This window comes from Echinops telfairi, unplaced genomic scaffold (genome assembly GCF_000313985.2).
Source record: "Echinops telfairi isolate 266 unplaced genomic scaffold, ASM31398v2 ScPeMD7_8;HRSCAF=38, whole genome shotgun sequence".
In the NCBI taxonomy this organism is placed as follows: Eukaryota; Metazoa; Chordata; class Mammalia; order Afrosoricida; family Tenrecidae; genus Echinops; species Echinops telfairi.
Window position 1 is genome coordinate 6,238,042 of NW_022103905.1, and position 14,976 is coordinate 6,253,017.

Sequence of the window (14,976 nt, forward strand, 5' to 3'; positions counted from 1 at the left end):
TCTCAAACTCTAAGATTTTGATTTCTATTACAATGCAAATCTCTCAGGAAGGTGAGTCATCGCTTACCCATGCGTGTGAATTGTCTATGAAAATAGGTTTTGGGGATGGAGACACAAATATAATAGCTGCTCAAGGTGGAGTAGTGGATAAAAGGGAGAAAGCTTAGTAGTGGAAAGCCCAAAAATGAGACCTTAGAAACACAGGCCAGCTAGTCCATTATTAGGCTCTGCGGCAGCCCTGCTTATAAAACAGTACTCACTGCTGGTGAGTCAATTCCAACTCACAGTAACTCTATAAAGCAGAGTAAAATGCCTCCTTATGGTTTCTGAGAGTCGAAATCTTTACAGAAGCACAGAGCTTCATCTTTCTCCCAAAGAGCAGATGGGAGATTTGAACTGCTGACTTGGTGATGAGCAGGCCAATGCTTAATCCATAGCATCAGTAGGGATCCTCATAGCCAAGTATGGGTGTATCCCAGCTTTACTGGAGACATTTCATTTTATTATTTACTGGCCATTTTCACCTGTTCTTTAGATGTGGTTTGGTCAATGCAATCTGTAAGATCAACAATTACTTGGGAATGACTATGCCTCCATAGACTGGCTTTCTCTCCAGAGTAGATTATGGTTTAGGAAACAGAAGATTGACATACCATACCAATTCCTTTCCTTCAACAACAAAATGATCGCTTTGCTCTTTCTTCTAAGGGTAGCAATGGACACAAAGCTTCCCAGGCACCTTACAAAACTGGATCATTAAAGAACTGAAAGATTTCTATGCAAGACGAAGCTCTTTGAGAGTCTTATCCAGGAGCGAAGTAGGTATCCTTTCAGAACAGTCAAAAAAATAAAGGGGGGGGTGGCTGGTGCTAACCTTGAAGGACGAAGTGTCTTGTGATACGAAATTGAGGTTGAATAGGATAGAATACAGCTACTCCACAAGTCATTTGAAAAGCCATCTTTCTTTGTGCATGGTCTACTCAGGAGACAATTGAGCTCGTAACAAACCACAGAAAGAACCTACTGACTCCAATCCAAAGTGCACAGCCTCCTGCACCCAGAATCTGGAGAAGGGATAAGAAGTCTTCCTCCTTATATTTTCAGCCCTTTCACTGTCAACCTTCATTGTTACAGCAATTCTAAACACTGGAGACAAGTTCCTTCTTCATTTGGCTCACGAACCGTCTCTTCCATGTTCCTGTTCCGGCTTCTCTACACTACACGAATATTTATTTTCCTGAACTTCTTCAGCACTCAGTCTCCACTGCTCACTAACAAACTATTAGAAAGGGCCCCATTGCTCATCACAGATATATATATATAAAATGAGAGGGTAATTTTAAATGTTTCATATTGCTCCTTAATGATATCACATATGACAACATTGTTTGTCCACACAGATTAGTAAAACTTTGAAGACTGGAAAAATGTTTCATAATTCTTTAAACTGATGGGAATCTTGGGTTCTGAATTAAAATGAAGATCTCATGTGGGCGTATGAGTCTGTCTGTGAAAATAATGGGGCAGAGTACTCCCCGGGGGAGATGTCCCTGACCAGGCTCATGTTTTCTGGGGCCACCTTCACACACTGGATCCAGTACACTGCCAACTCTACAAGAGTCTGCAGGAAGCATACTGGACATCGTAGGAACATCTCCCAGGAACAGGGGCTTTTGTCCCATGGCAAATAATTTGAATATCATTTGCACACGAGAGCAAAGAGACATTTTAAAGAGTCCAAGGGAAAATTCACATTATTTTCTAAGATTAAATTAGCCTGAACAGAATTTCATCTTCGTAGCCTACCCTGCAAGCTATGCTGACATCCTACTACTCCTCCCCCAGCCCCAACCCCACCCAAGTTCATGCCAACCTCTTCCTGGAGTTTGCGTCTAAACTCTTCGGCTATGATGATACGATATTGAAGTTAGAGAAGCCTTCTGGCAGGTAGAAGAGAATACATGCTTGATAAATATGTATTGACAGATCGATTCATCATTTCTTCAACATTTAGAGCAGCAACGGGGAGTGGAAATCAAATTGGCAGGGGAAGGGGGTGTGGGGACGAGGCAGAAGGGGCCATAATGGTTCCCTGGCACTGGAGAAATATTCCATTAGAGATATGTTCTACTTTGCTGTTTTAGGTTGTAAGAAAAAAAAAAATGACTGCCTCCTCAAGGAAATGATACTATGAATGAGGACATGGCTCACAAGAAGAAGAAGAAATCGTGGAGGCATGGCACCGCAGCAACGACGAGGCCCGCCTGAGAGGACAGGGCAATGGCAGATCATGATGGGGCACAGGAGCAGCAAACACACTCCTGCAAAGTCACTAGCAAGTCTTGTTTTCTGGCCGAACCCAAGTCTCTGAGAAGCAAACAGTTGCTTTTGTTTTCTGCGGGCTTTGGTTCTGTCTTGCTTAGGTGCCTCGGAAAGGATGGGGAAACGCAGTGGCTCAGGTAAGACCTGGGTGTCAGCATCAAAGACATAGCCCAGAGGAGCCAGCCCCTTTGGCAAGGCTTCCCTCGGCCGCGCTTACCCACAAAGTGAGCACCCTCTCTTGTGTCCAGAAACCCCAGCCCAAACCAAAAATGCTGAACCAAGTTTGCCAAGTGGAATTCAAATGAACACATGTTTCAAAAGAAGAAGAAGTCATGATTCGACCATCTGCCCTTGACCAAGACCTCCCCCATAACACTGGGCCTCCTGACTACACAGCTTCACTTTGGCTCTGGGAGGAAGAGGGACTCGTTGCTGAGCACCGTAAGCCCAGGACTCCCTGTCTCGTCTCTGTTTAGGATTATGATGGCTCAGAAGAGGGGTGTGGCCCATTCAGGTTCTCCAGTTAGCCGCAAAGGAAATCCCCGTGGAGAGACTCCGGAGACCAGACGCTCTGAGGGCGTTAATGCTGCTATGTTGTCAACCAGCCCGACAGAAGCTGATCCTTCAAGGAGCAAAAGGAAGGCTCCTCTAGAGCCAAGCCTTGGTTTCAGAGCCGGGTGGCAGGGGACTGTGAAGGAGGAGGGCAGTGGCCGTCGATCATGGGGGTGGGAGGCAACCCTCCCTTTCTCTGTGGATCATGGCAGCCACATATTTCGTAATCCCGCCCGGAAAAGGATCGTCAGGATCACCCAGTCCACGCCTCGGTTGTGAAAGTCCCTGCAGGTCAAACAGCTGGTAAGACTGGCAGATTAGACAACACACTACTTGAGGGGAGTGGAGATAGAAATGACTAGCTTGGCTTCTGCTTTTGAAGGAACATATAGTCACAGCAGGCTAGGGACTTGTCAGATGCTGTGCCCAAGCTCGCGTTTTAAACCTCACTGATCTACATAGGTGGTTTTCTTCCCATTTTATGATCCCACTTCACAGAGAAGGATAGGTGCTCTGGGAGGTCAGTTAACGTCTCCTTCACCCCTGCCTGCAAAGCCCATGCCAGTCCCTGGATGGACCTACATGCCTCTTCCCACCCCCGACCCCAGCCCAACAGAACCCATGGCACCCTCCACGGCAACTAACCAAGGGAGATAGAGGATTGAGCTCCCTCTGTGAAGAGGCTGCTGACCCAGGAGACTGATGGCTCTTAGGGATGCAAGTTGCACCTAAGAATATACTCATGCATAGAAATCATAGAAATCGTTGATTGAATGGTACTACCTTGATTAAAACATCACAAGTTAAATCACCTCATAAACTGCATTATTTGCCTAGAAAAGCATGCTCTGCTGAAATGCAGACTCTGACTCAGTAGGTCTGCGGTAAGCTCGGAGATCCTCCAGTCTACGAGTTTCCAGGTGAAACCCAGACAGCCTGTCTGTGGATCACACTGAGTAGCAAGGCTTTGGACTGTATCCAATACCTGACTGGAGAACTCCCTCTCAATCAAAAGTTACACAATATCCTGGAGTGTCATATTTTCTTCTTCTTTAATAGAGCTGACCCCTAAGGAACCAGAAATATCTGTCTAGGAAAATGTCCCTTTTCCACTGCAGACACCTACTCTTCTACAGGATGGGCATTTAGGGTCAGAAAAAAACCTTCTCTTCCAAAGCACCGCAGCAAAATGCCATTCCTGTGTTCAGACACACTGATGCCTGTTGGAAAAACCCCTGGGCTCTCTCCAACAAGTGCCGTCACTGAAGGTCTTGGGGTGAGCACTACTCACTCCTGGCTGGAAGCTTCTTCCTTCTCCTCCTGTGGGATATGCGCCCTTCAGCCCCACGGTCAGGGAACACTGCCACCTCCCGTCTTCCAGCTTCTGTGGCCTCACACATTTGACCTGGCAAGCTCTTTTCAGAGTCTTGTCTTTCTCCTTTGTGTGTCTTACGTCCACAAGGAGCTCCGAAGCTCCCTGAGGGCACAGCATCTGTCCCACAGGTCGGTATCTTCCCACCAGGCCCAAGCGAACATTTTGCACAAATTAGGAGCCACGTGTCTCTTCCTTCCCTGAAAGTTTTGTTCTCCTCAAGTGTGCAAGGCCTGTAGAGATCACAAGATGGATTCCTCAGTTACTGACTCAATAAATTCCCTCTGACTTCGGGTCCTGATGGGATTGTATAAATCCCTGCTTGCATCAATGGTCTAGAAGGATCATAGGAAATAGTACAGGTGAGAGCATTTGGTAAAAGCATCAAGCCCTCTGCAAATGGAAGGCATTCTATTGCTGTTATTATTTAGGGCATATGCCCTTGTGGCGAATATATATTATAAATGGGCCTGAACGAGGCCCCAAGTCTACTCCATCCCAAAAGGGCTTTGCCATTTCTGCATCCTTGAGTCAATTAACGAAGGCCCTCTCCTGGACCAGGAAATGGAGAAAACAGGAAAGCACTGGGAAGGATCTGCCAACCGAATGCTAGTATCACACGGCAGTGCCTTTCCTAAAGCTCGGGGACAGCCCAAGGACAATTCCATATCATCTGGGGAGCTGTTTCACAGGCTGAGGGACCCCGCTAAAATGAATGTCATTCACAGCATCTATGTGTCTGCCTGGTTATACTCAGGTACTACATATGTGTGGCTCTTACACCTTACTGACAAAGTCAGATGCCTTTTGATCGACGCCTGACTGCCCCTTTGCTTCTATGCCTGGAGCCGTGTTCCTTCGCACGATAGGTCCTTCATTATTAATGCTTAGGTATGATGCTGGGGCCGGCATCGTGTGCACCTTTCTTCTAGAACCTCAGAAGCACCCCAGCTTCTCTCATTTTTAAAGACTCATATCCTCAATATACTTCCTTGAGCACCCAGTCTTTCCAGATGGGTCCCCAGTCTGTTGGTGAGCCCAGACCCCACCCTGCCTTCAGCAGGTGGCAGAGATTTCCATAGTGAGTCCTCTACTCTTGGCAATCCCTATCTCTGAGAAGCGTGCCGCCACCCACTAGAGACAGAGAATGGCCCAGGTAAACTCACAACTCTGTCACCTTCAAAAGAGTATTTGTTAAATATTTATCTGATGTTTATAAAAGAAGCTCTTAGAAGCAACCTATGGGGGAAAGTGGAGAAAGAACGCTACATCTAGCCTCCAATCCAACTCTAACCTCACAACTGTGAGCTATCCTGAAGCTGACCGACTCTCTCAGAATGACCAGCTCACCCCTGTTGCCTAAGACTCTTCTGAACTGAACACCAAACACCCTGTCTGAGAATGCCCTGGCAAGCCAGGATCCTTGGTTTCCCTACCTCCCTTCAGACTGCAGTTAAGATGCCCTTGGGACCAGACTTCAGCCCAGTGCCCCAAGGTGTGAATGCGACATTCCGGCATGGAGTGGAGAACTGGTGGAGAGGTCTGGGGGGCCGGCCCCAATCCCAAATACCAAGTGGACGCCTGCCCCTCCCCCCCCAGAAGAACTTATTTCAAAGGACGGCACTGAATCTGCAGCTCCAGGAGAGGGAAATATCTGATCAGAGCACACGGGAGCAGATGAAGGGGGAGGAGGAGAAAGTGGAGTACATCCTGGCCCACCAGGCCTTGAGGACAATGACCCCAATTAGAGCAGCCAGTCCACAGAGAGGAACATATGGCCAGCCCCACTATGAGACATGACGCCCCTCACTGACCCATGGCCCTGCGGGGGATACAACTTTCCTCTGGTTCCTAAATGCTTCCTCTGCCCCCCACTATCATGATCCAAATTCTACCTTGCAAGTCTGGCTAGACCAGAGGATGTACACTGGTACAGATAGGAACTGGAAACACAGGGACTCCAGGGCAGATGATCCCTTCAGGACCAGTGGTGTGAGTGGCGATACTGGGAGTGTAGAGAGAGAGTGGGTTGGAAAGAGGGAACTGATTACAAGGATCCACATGTGACCTCCTCCCTGGGAGACGGACAACAGAAAACTGGGTGAAGGGAGACATCAGACAGGGCAAGATATGGCAAAATAATAATTTATAAATTATCAAGGGCTCATGAGGGAGAGAGGAGTGGGGAGGGAGTGGGGGGAAAGAGGACCTGATGCCAGGGGCTTAAGCGGAGAGCAAATGTTTTGAGAATGATGAGGGCAATGAATGTACTTTACACAATTGATGTATGTATGGATTGTCATAAGAGTCTTATGAGCCCCTAATAAAACAATTAAAAAAAATTTTTTTAAGTAATGAACCAGGGCTCAAGTAGAAAGCAAATGTTTTGAGAATGATGAGGGCAACAAATGTGCATATGTGCTTGACTCAATGGATGTATGTATGGATTGTGATAAGAATTGTACTAGCCCCCAATAAAATGATTTAAAGAATAAAAAAAAAGATGCTCTTGGGGCTATTGAGGCAGCTCAGCTCCCAGCACCATCTCAATTGCTTCGTATACCTGGAGATCTTGTACTGTTGCAACGGGAGTTGGGAAATTCCTGATGAACACGGTTGTCCCTGTCTCCTTTTCTCTTCCATGCTCTCTTACCAACCCTTCCAGATCGAGGCTTAGGTTACTGGCAAGCCAGGCCCCATCGCTTCAGACATTGCCTGGATGTCTTCTAAACTCTCTCCCACTCGCTTCTGCTATCTTTCCATCTTGTCTTCTAAGTGTGCTTCACGCTACTCTTTACACTATTAGGTCATAACTCAGGTGCTCATCACTTCTGGCCTTGGACTTGATCATAATGGCCTAACTCTCTGTCTCGTTTTTTTCTGGGCCCCCCAACCCCCATTTTCTTCCCTAAAGCCTGTTGCCAGGGGCATCCTTCTACAGCATACATCCCAACAAGCCACTGCTATATTTAAAGCCACAGTTTATCCCTACAGACACCGATCAAGTTCAATTGCTTTTGCTGACTACATGGTGCTTTGTATAACCCAGCTGCTGCCTGCCTTCTTGCCTCACCCAACTCCTACCCTACCCCCATACATAGTACATCCAGCAACACCAAACTCCAGGTTTTGCCATATCACATGGCTGTCTCCCTCTCCCCTGCCTGCCCTTCTCGCCACTATTTTTAATCCATGTCCCTACCTATCCTTCAAGACTCAGCTCAAGTATGACGCATCTGGGAAGATTTTTCTGATCCTGCAGACTGATTTATGCTGTCTCCATAGAACTTCTCCCTGCACTTATCACACATCAATACATTGCTTATCTGTCTCTTCCACTTGGCCAGAGGACAAGAAGTTCATGAGCCATCTAAAAGTGTAACAAAAATGTACTACCACCCATTATTTGATATGCAGCCTTTGGCAAACTATTTAACCTTTCTGAAAACAAGGTAGGTTTGCTTCTCTGAAAATGTAGGCAATGAAGGAACCCATTCCTGAAGCTATTGTAAGTATTAAATGAGATTATTCAAATGGAGAGCTTAGCATGGTGCCTGGCACATGCGGTAGTTAGTTTATTGTGCCAACCTGGCCGATAAACACATGTGGGATTAATTGAAGGGCAGAGAGATAAATGGCTCAGTGAGCTTTGCCTTTCTTGTCTCTTGCTCTTTGATCATCGGACAAATGTGTGGCTGCCTTGCTTGTTCTGTGCTTCAATTTGCAAGCTACACTACCTGTGGGACACCTAACCCATGGACTGTGTCGCTGTAATTTGAGGTTCCCTCAAGACCTGCTTTGCCACACCATTGGAACTTACATCTCTTGAGCTGGGGACTATAGGACCCTGTCATCTGGCTGACTTTTGGGTGATCTGCCTTGCTGTTTGCTGCCTGTGCCAGGACAGCCTGAATTGCTCTACAGAGGACTACCCGGCGGCCCTCAAGACTTGAAAGACAGCCAGTGTCTCACAACGCTCTCATGGGAGTGAGTTACACTGAGCCATTTGTACTGCTTTATAATTTAATTAACTGTTTATTTCTTATGATATATATCTGTGTGTATATAGATATACAGATCTCATTATTAGCATTCTGGTTTTGTTTCTCTAGAGAACCCTGTCAAACACACTGGCACCTGGGGTAGGTTCTAGAAAACTGTTGCTTTTGTAATTGTGTTGTTCTTGTTGATGTTGATGATTTCAGCACTATAGCACCTTGAGGAAAATAGTCTAAATATGTGGTTTAAAAATGGCTCAAAAAAGAAAAGAACCCATTGCCATTGAGTTTATTCCAGCTCATAGCACCCCTGTAAGAGAGTTGAACTGCTTCATCGAGTGTCCAGGACCAAAAATCTACCATGGTCGTAGACAGCCTCATCTTTCTCCCTCGAAGTGGCTGGTGAGTTTGAACTGATGACCTTGTGATTAACAGCCCAAAGCTTAACCTTCCGCACCATTTGCAAGGACTCCTTGCAAATGATAGGTGCTTAGCTATTAATTGAAAGGTTGCACTTCAAATCCACCCAGAAGTACCTGAGATGAAAGACGTGGTGCTTATTAAACCACTTCAGTCATGGCCTACCCAAAGCATTGGCATGGATCCAACCTATACATGGTCAATGTTCTGGAACAAGCACCAGAATAGGAAATAATTCCAGGTGGATAACCTGCTAGAAATTTAATCTCCCACTTAGAATAAAAGGGCATCATATACATTTTATAGCAACCATATCTCTTGGCCAGCAAAGTTGCGACCGTCTCTGCCCATCTCAGAGAGGGTGACCGGCCCTGGGGCAATAATCTAGTCACCTACCTCAGGCTCGCCATGGCTCTTTGGAGTCTTCCAGAACTCGATGTGTACTTTTCCTCAACCCACTGATTGTTTGGTGTATTCCCATTTTACAGCTTCAGCTTGTTCTGATTTCTCTGTGTCCGCCATGACCGAACCAGCATGAATCAGGTCAAAGTCCTGCTTCTTAGTCACGAGTTTGTATACCAGAATCTCCATTTCTTCATGTGCATCTTTATTCCCAATGATATATATGTACATATATGCCAACTATCTGCATATTGAGATGGACTGCCTCATAGATATTTGAGGCTAACAATAAAATATTTGTGTAGCCTTGGAAGAGAACCTAGAGTATGCCATAGTAATTGCTCAATAAATACAGACAGCAGTGAAAAAAGTATTTCTGTGTAAGGATTGTCGTTGTCAGGGGTCATTAAGTCACCTCCGACTGATAGCAACCCCCTGGGACTGCAGAAGGAAACACTGCCTTGTTCTACCCCATCCTCACAATTTCGCCTGTGTTTCAAACCATTGCTGCAGCCACTGTGTCAATCCACCTCATTGAGGGTCTGCCTCTTGTGCACTGGCCTTTTTTTTTTTTTTAGCTTTGCCAAGCATAATGTCTTTCTTCAAGGACTTGTCCCTCCTGATAATATGTCCAAAGTACATGAGACCAAGTCTCGCTGTCCTCACTTTAAGAATATTCGGACTCTACTTCTTCTAAGGCAGCTTTGTTTGTACTTTTGGCAGTCTATGGGACAGTGATCTTCCTTCTGAAGGAGGTGCTTACATCTTTCTCACCCTTTCTGGAAGAATTCTGCACTCTTCGCTTTACACCACATTACAATGACAGCTTCAGCTTCCTCTAGGGACTTACATCGTGTTCCTTTTGAATGTTCTTTGAGCTTGGGAAGTGTGTTAGTCTGGGTATTTTAGAGAAACAAATCCTCAGAAACTGATGTATAAGAGAGAGTTTTATATAAAGAGTAGTGCACATCAAGAAAACAGCCCAACCCAGTGCTGCCCAAGCCCACAAGTCCAACATTAACCCATATGTCCAACACCAATCCACAAAGTCCTCCTCCATTTCACAAAACACACGCAATGATGCCAACTGCAGGAGGAAAGCCGAGACAGCGAACGCATAAGCATCTCAGTGCTGGCAGGGGTCTCCACACGGTTGCTCCAACACCCAGGGCTGCATCCAGGTAGGTCCATGTGGCTTCTCCTTGGGGATGTCTTGCAGGAAGTGAGCCTTGCCAGCTAAAGCAGGGAACTAGCTAAGGCAGCTGCACCCTGGTCTGACCATCAGAAAGCAAGAGACCCAAGAACTAGAAAGGTGAGGCTCACTGAGCCATTTATCCCTCCGCCCTTCAATTAACCCCACATGTGTTTATCGGCCAGGTTGGCACAATGACCTAACTACCCCAGGAATCCAAAAAGAAGTTTGAATGACTAAGAACATGGCTTTAGTGTGACAGAGTAAGATTCCCCAGTGAAATTTCACAAGACAGTCTGTGCTAACCTTAAAGAATGAGAAGGTGCATTGTCATGATGGGGGGGAAAAATCCTTTGCATTATTGTGCTGATCTTTTCCCACCAGTGCAATTTTCTATTTTCTTAAAGCTTTGTCATAACAAGCCTCCAGGGTTGTCTTGGGCCCTTTGAGAAAATCAATCACAATAACCCACTCCAAGGACAAAAAAAAAAAGAGTTACCATAACCTTCTGAGCTGAACTCTCTGCCCTAAATGTAACTAGTTCAAGAAGCCACTGTTTTGATTGGAGTGTGTGTGTGTGTGTGTGTGTGTGTGTGTGTGTGTGTGTGAAGGTACTCTAATGAGACTAAGACAAGTGTATTACTGAGAGAACTCACATGTAGCCAGTTTGCTCACGGAGCTATATTTCAGCATAGTTTGTTTGGAATAAATCTTTGGACATATGAACTGGAACCTACGAGCAATATGTGTTGACTTAACCTTGTCCTGGCCTCTACTGCTCAGATTCCCCAGGCTCCGTGACTATAGAAAAGATGGGGAGTCAGTGGCATATTCTCTGAACTCCTTGAGGGACGGACTGTCTATTTTTCCTTGTACTCCAAACTTGGACTACAGTGCGAGGCACACAACAGTCACTCAATAGATGTATGTGTAGTTTTCAAGAATGGGTGAACTGTGAATCGAGCAACAAACACCAAATTCAGCAATGCCACTGCTCAAGAGATCATAAACTGAGCAGACTCATCCCATGAGAACATGGCAATAAGGAACTGGGAAAAGGAGATCTTCCAAAACCTCTGCCTCGATGCTCCCTCATTTTATTCAGAGGGATCATACGGTGGTAAAACCAGACTGGACCTTTCAGGATGATTTGTTGTGGGTCCTTCATTTTGTCGGTAAGGAAAGTGAATCTGTTTTCAGAATCCATTTGCTCTCCCTTTAAATATGATTCTAAGGCACTTTGCTCTCTGGTTTCCTAGCCAAAGAACATTCAAGGGAGGACATTTGGAGAAGAAAGAAAGTGAGAGCTATGTGTAACTTTGATAGTATCAAGAAGTGAACGCTGAACTGAGGACAGAAAAACTATATAAAAAGCAGACACAGAAACTGAAAAATCACAGAAGCCTTCACCTTTATGTGGGAGAAAGGCTCTCTTTCCTCAGCCGCTCAGGGCCCGACTGTGAGCCAACCCAATCATGAAAGAGATTGGCTCATATCCATGCTGACGGCCATGCTGCACAGGCTCCGTTCAGTCAGGTTTCCACAAATTTTAACTTTCTCAGATTTAGAGCCATTTACTTAATCCACAGCATCTCCCCATTCATGATGCCAAGTTGATTTTAACTCATCACAACCTCATGTGACAAAATAGAGCTTTCCTCTAGAGCAGTGGTTCTCAACCTATGAGTTGTAACCCCTTTGGGGGCCAAACGACCCTTTCAAAGCGGTCGCCTGATTTATAACAGCAGCAAAATTACAGTTACGAAGTAGCAATGAAAATAACATTATGGTTGGGGTCCCCACAACATGAGGAACTGAATGAAAGGGTCGCAGCATTAGGAAGGTTGAGGACCATTGCTCCAGGGTTTTCTTGACTGAAATCTTTATGGGAGCCGATTAGCAGGGTCTTTTTCCAGTGGGTTCGAATCACTAATATTCCGGTTCACAGCTGAGCTCTTAACCATTGTGCCACCGCGATTCTTCTAACCCAACACAGCAACATCTAATCACGGCGTTGATGGGGAATTCAAATCTCAAGGTTTCTTAGCATACCTCAACCCACATTCTGAAGCAACGTTGACCCTTCCAAAGGATGCTGATGATGTTGAGAAATCAGGCAAAGGGGCAAGCCAATCACGGCAGGCCTGTGATGTTCCACCTGCACCTCTCTCCTCTCACCAGCCTTACCCCACAGCTGCTTCTGATGTAGTCTTGCAGGGCCAGGATCTTCCTCGGCACCTACCCTCTTTCCCCCAAATGAACCACTTGACCTCCTTGCTAGCCTCCTGAGGTCCCCTGGTCTCTCCTCTCCTGCTTTTCTTCCCTTCCCCCTCTCCTTCTCCGCAACTCTCCCTTCTCCCCTCTCTGCCAGTCTGGAGACTTCGCCTCTGGCTCAGCTCACCCTTTTCTCTGCCACAAACATTGTCTTCGCTTTCCACACTCTGAAAGCCACGTAGTCTCCAAAGGGCCTGGAACGCAAAAGCCAGCCATATGTATGGCTGCTTCTGCCACCACCCTGTGATGTTTCTTCTCTGGACAAATGAACAAAGACTGCTTCTACAGGAGGAGTGAAAAAACGGAAATGCCAGAGGAAGAGAGAAGAGTATAGACCCAAACAGGACATCCTGCCAGGTATGTCATATTTTCACCCAAATGGTCCACAAAGGTTTTTGTTCTCATTTACCATGAAAGGTCATAGCACACTGTCAGGCATTGCTAAGTAAAGGAATACTCTGACTGTGTGCCTATCATAGCATTGGCTAGTCCACAGAGACTTCAAAATGTTCAGGTTAAAATGTCATTATTTTTTCATTGCACTTGCCCGCTAACATTCTGAAGCCTTCTACTATCTCCTAAAATCGATTGTATGGACTATGTGGTTCCCTCATTCTGGCCAATGGGTGGTATAGTGAGTTACACATTCGCCTGCTAACCGCAGCATCTGTGGTCCAAACCCACAAGTCGCTCCATGGGAGAAAGATCAGGTTTTTCGTTCTGATAAAGATATGCAACCTTGGAAACATAAAGGGAAGGTTCTACTCTGTCCTATAAGGACAGTGTGATTTGAAATGGGCTCCCTGGCAGTAAATTTTGGCAGAGGAGAAAAAAGTCATCGCTAATAAAAGCAAGTCTAAGAATATCACCCTTCTTGGAGATTTAGAAAGCATCTTAGCATGTTAAAGGCTTTGAGACATCTGAACCCAATCTGGCATTATTTGACAGTGGGGCCTGATTTGATTAATGTCCTTGGAACTGGTCTTCTGTGGAGCACATTTGGGAAATGTGGGGCTTCTCTCCAGCTGATGGCCAACTCAAGGTGCAGGAAGGAAAGATGCCTTCTGTGTCCTGTGTGGGGAGAACAGAGATCAGGATTGTGTACTGCCCTGTTCAGAGGAAGGACGGGGCAATAAATAGCACCTGGAGAAGGGAACCCTCGTTTTCACCCAGAGCCTAAGGGTTTGTAGCTCAAGGTTGTTCCTGCCAGGACTGCCAGGCCCACTGGTCAGTGGAAATGCAGCTAAGAGGTGCTCACCTCCCTTTGGGGGATGCCATCTTATCCCAAACCAGGATTTGACTTTTGCAAGACTATTTCCCATTTGGATGCAAAAGAAATCAGGTGGAGGCTAGGGGGAGGAGCTATTTCAAATGTTGGTTTCTGTGGGGCTTTTTTTTTCCCCAAAGAGAACAAGCAGTTACCTAGATTACCATATTTTCCTTTTGGGTAGACATGAGAAGGCTCAAACTGAAACAGAAACGGCAGAAAGATGCACGGCACAGAAAACTGTAAGTCAAGAGAGGTGCTAAAATATTCTGACTGCTAACACCAGAGAGCTCCAGACATTGGTCCCTGGACTTTCCGTCGTATACTCCATGTACGGGTGATGCCATTTCAGTCCAAGCAAGGATTCATGGACAGTTCATACGTCTCATCGCGTTGCTAGGCACTATAGAGAATGCATTCCCTGGGTGGGGCAAATGACTAAGCAGCATGCTTAGCTGCTTACGAAAAATGTGGTGGGTGGAAGCTACGCAAAGCTCTTCAGGAGAAAGACGATGTTCTACTTCTGAGGCTGCGAAAATAGGTATTGACTCATTGGCAACTTTCTACAAATTCCTCTTCTAATTAAATGATTGTCAGTTAAATGTTACGATTTCCAAATCATAAAATGTGAAATTCATACGTTTAAATTTATCATGCATAGCTTTTCATGATATAGCCATGGAGTCTACCCCAACATAAAGAAAATACAACTCCTCATACCTAGACCCTAAGCAACAACATGATAAATAGAGAGAGGGTGGGAGTCGTAAAGAATTTCATTGGATCCACAATGAACCCAGAATAAACAGTCAAAAAATCAAATGACATATTGCATTGGGAAAATCTGCTGGGGAAAAAACCCAAAAGTCTTTAAAGTGTTAAAAATCAAAGATATCATCTTAAGGTGCCTGGACTCAAGCTCTGGGGCTTCCAATGGCCTCAAACACATGCAAAAGTTAAGCAATGAATAAGGAAAACTAAGATGGAATTGATGCATTAAATTATGGTAAAGGCATAGAATATTGTATATACATGGGCTACTGGGGTTAGGGGGGGGTGGGAACTGTCTTGGAAGAACAACCAGAAGGCCTCTTAGGAGAGTCCAAGATTTGTCTCCATTACTTTGTTCATATTAATAAGAGGAACGGTCTCTAGAGAAGGACAACATTCTTGGTAA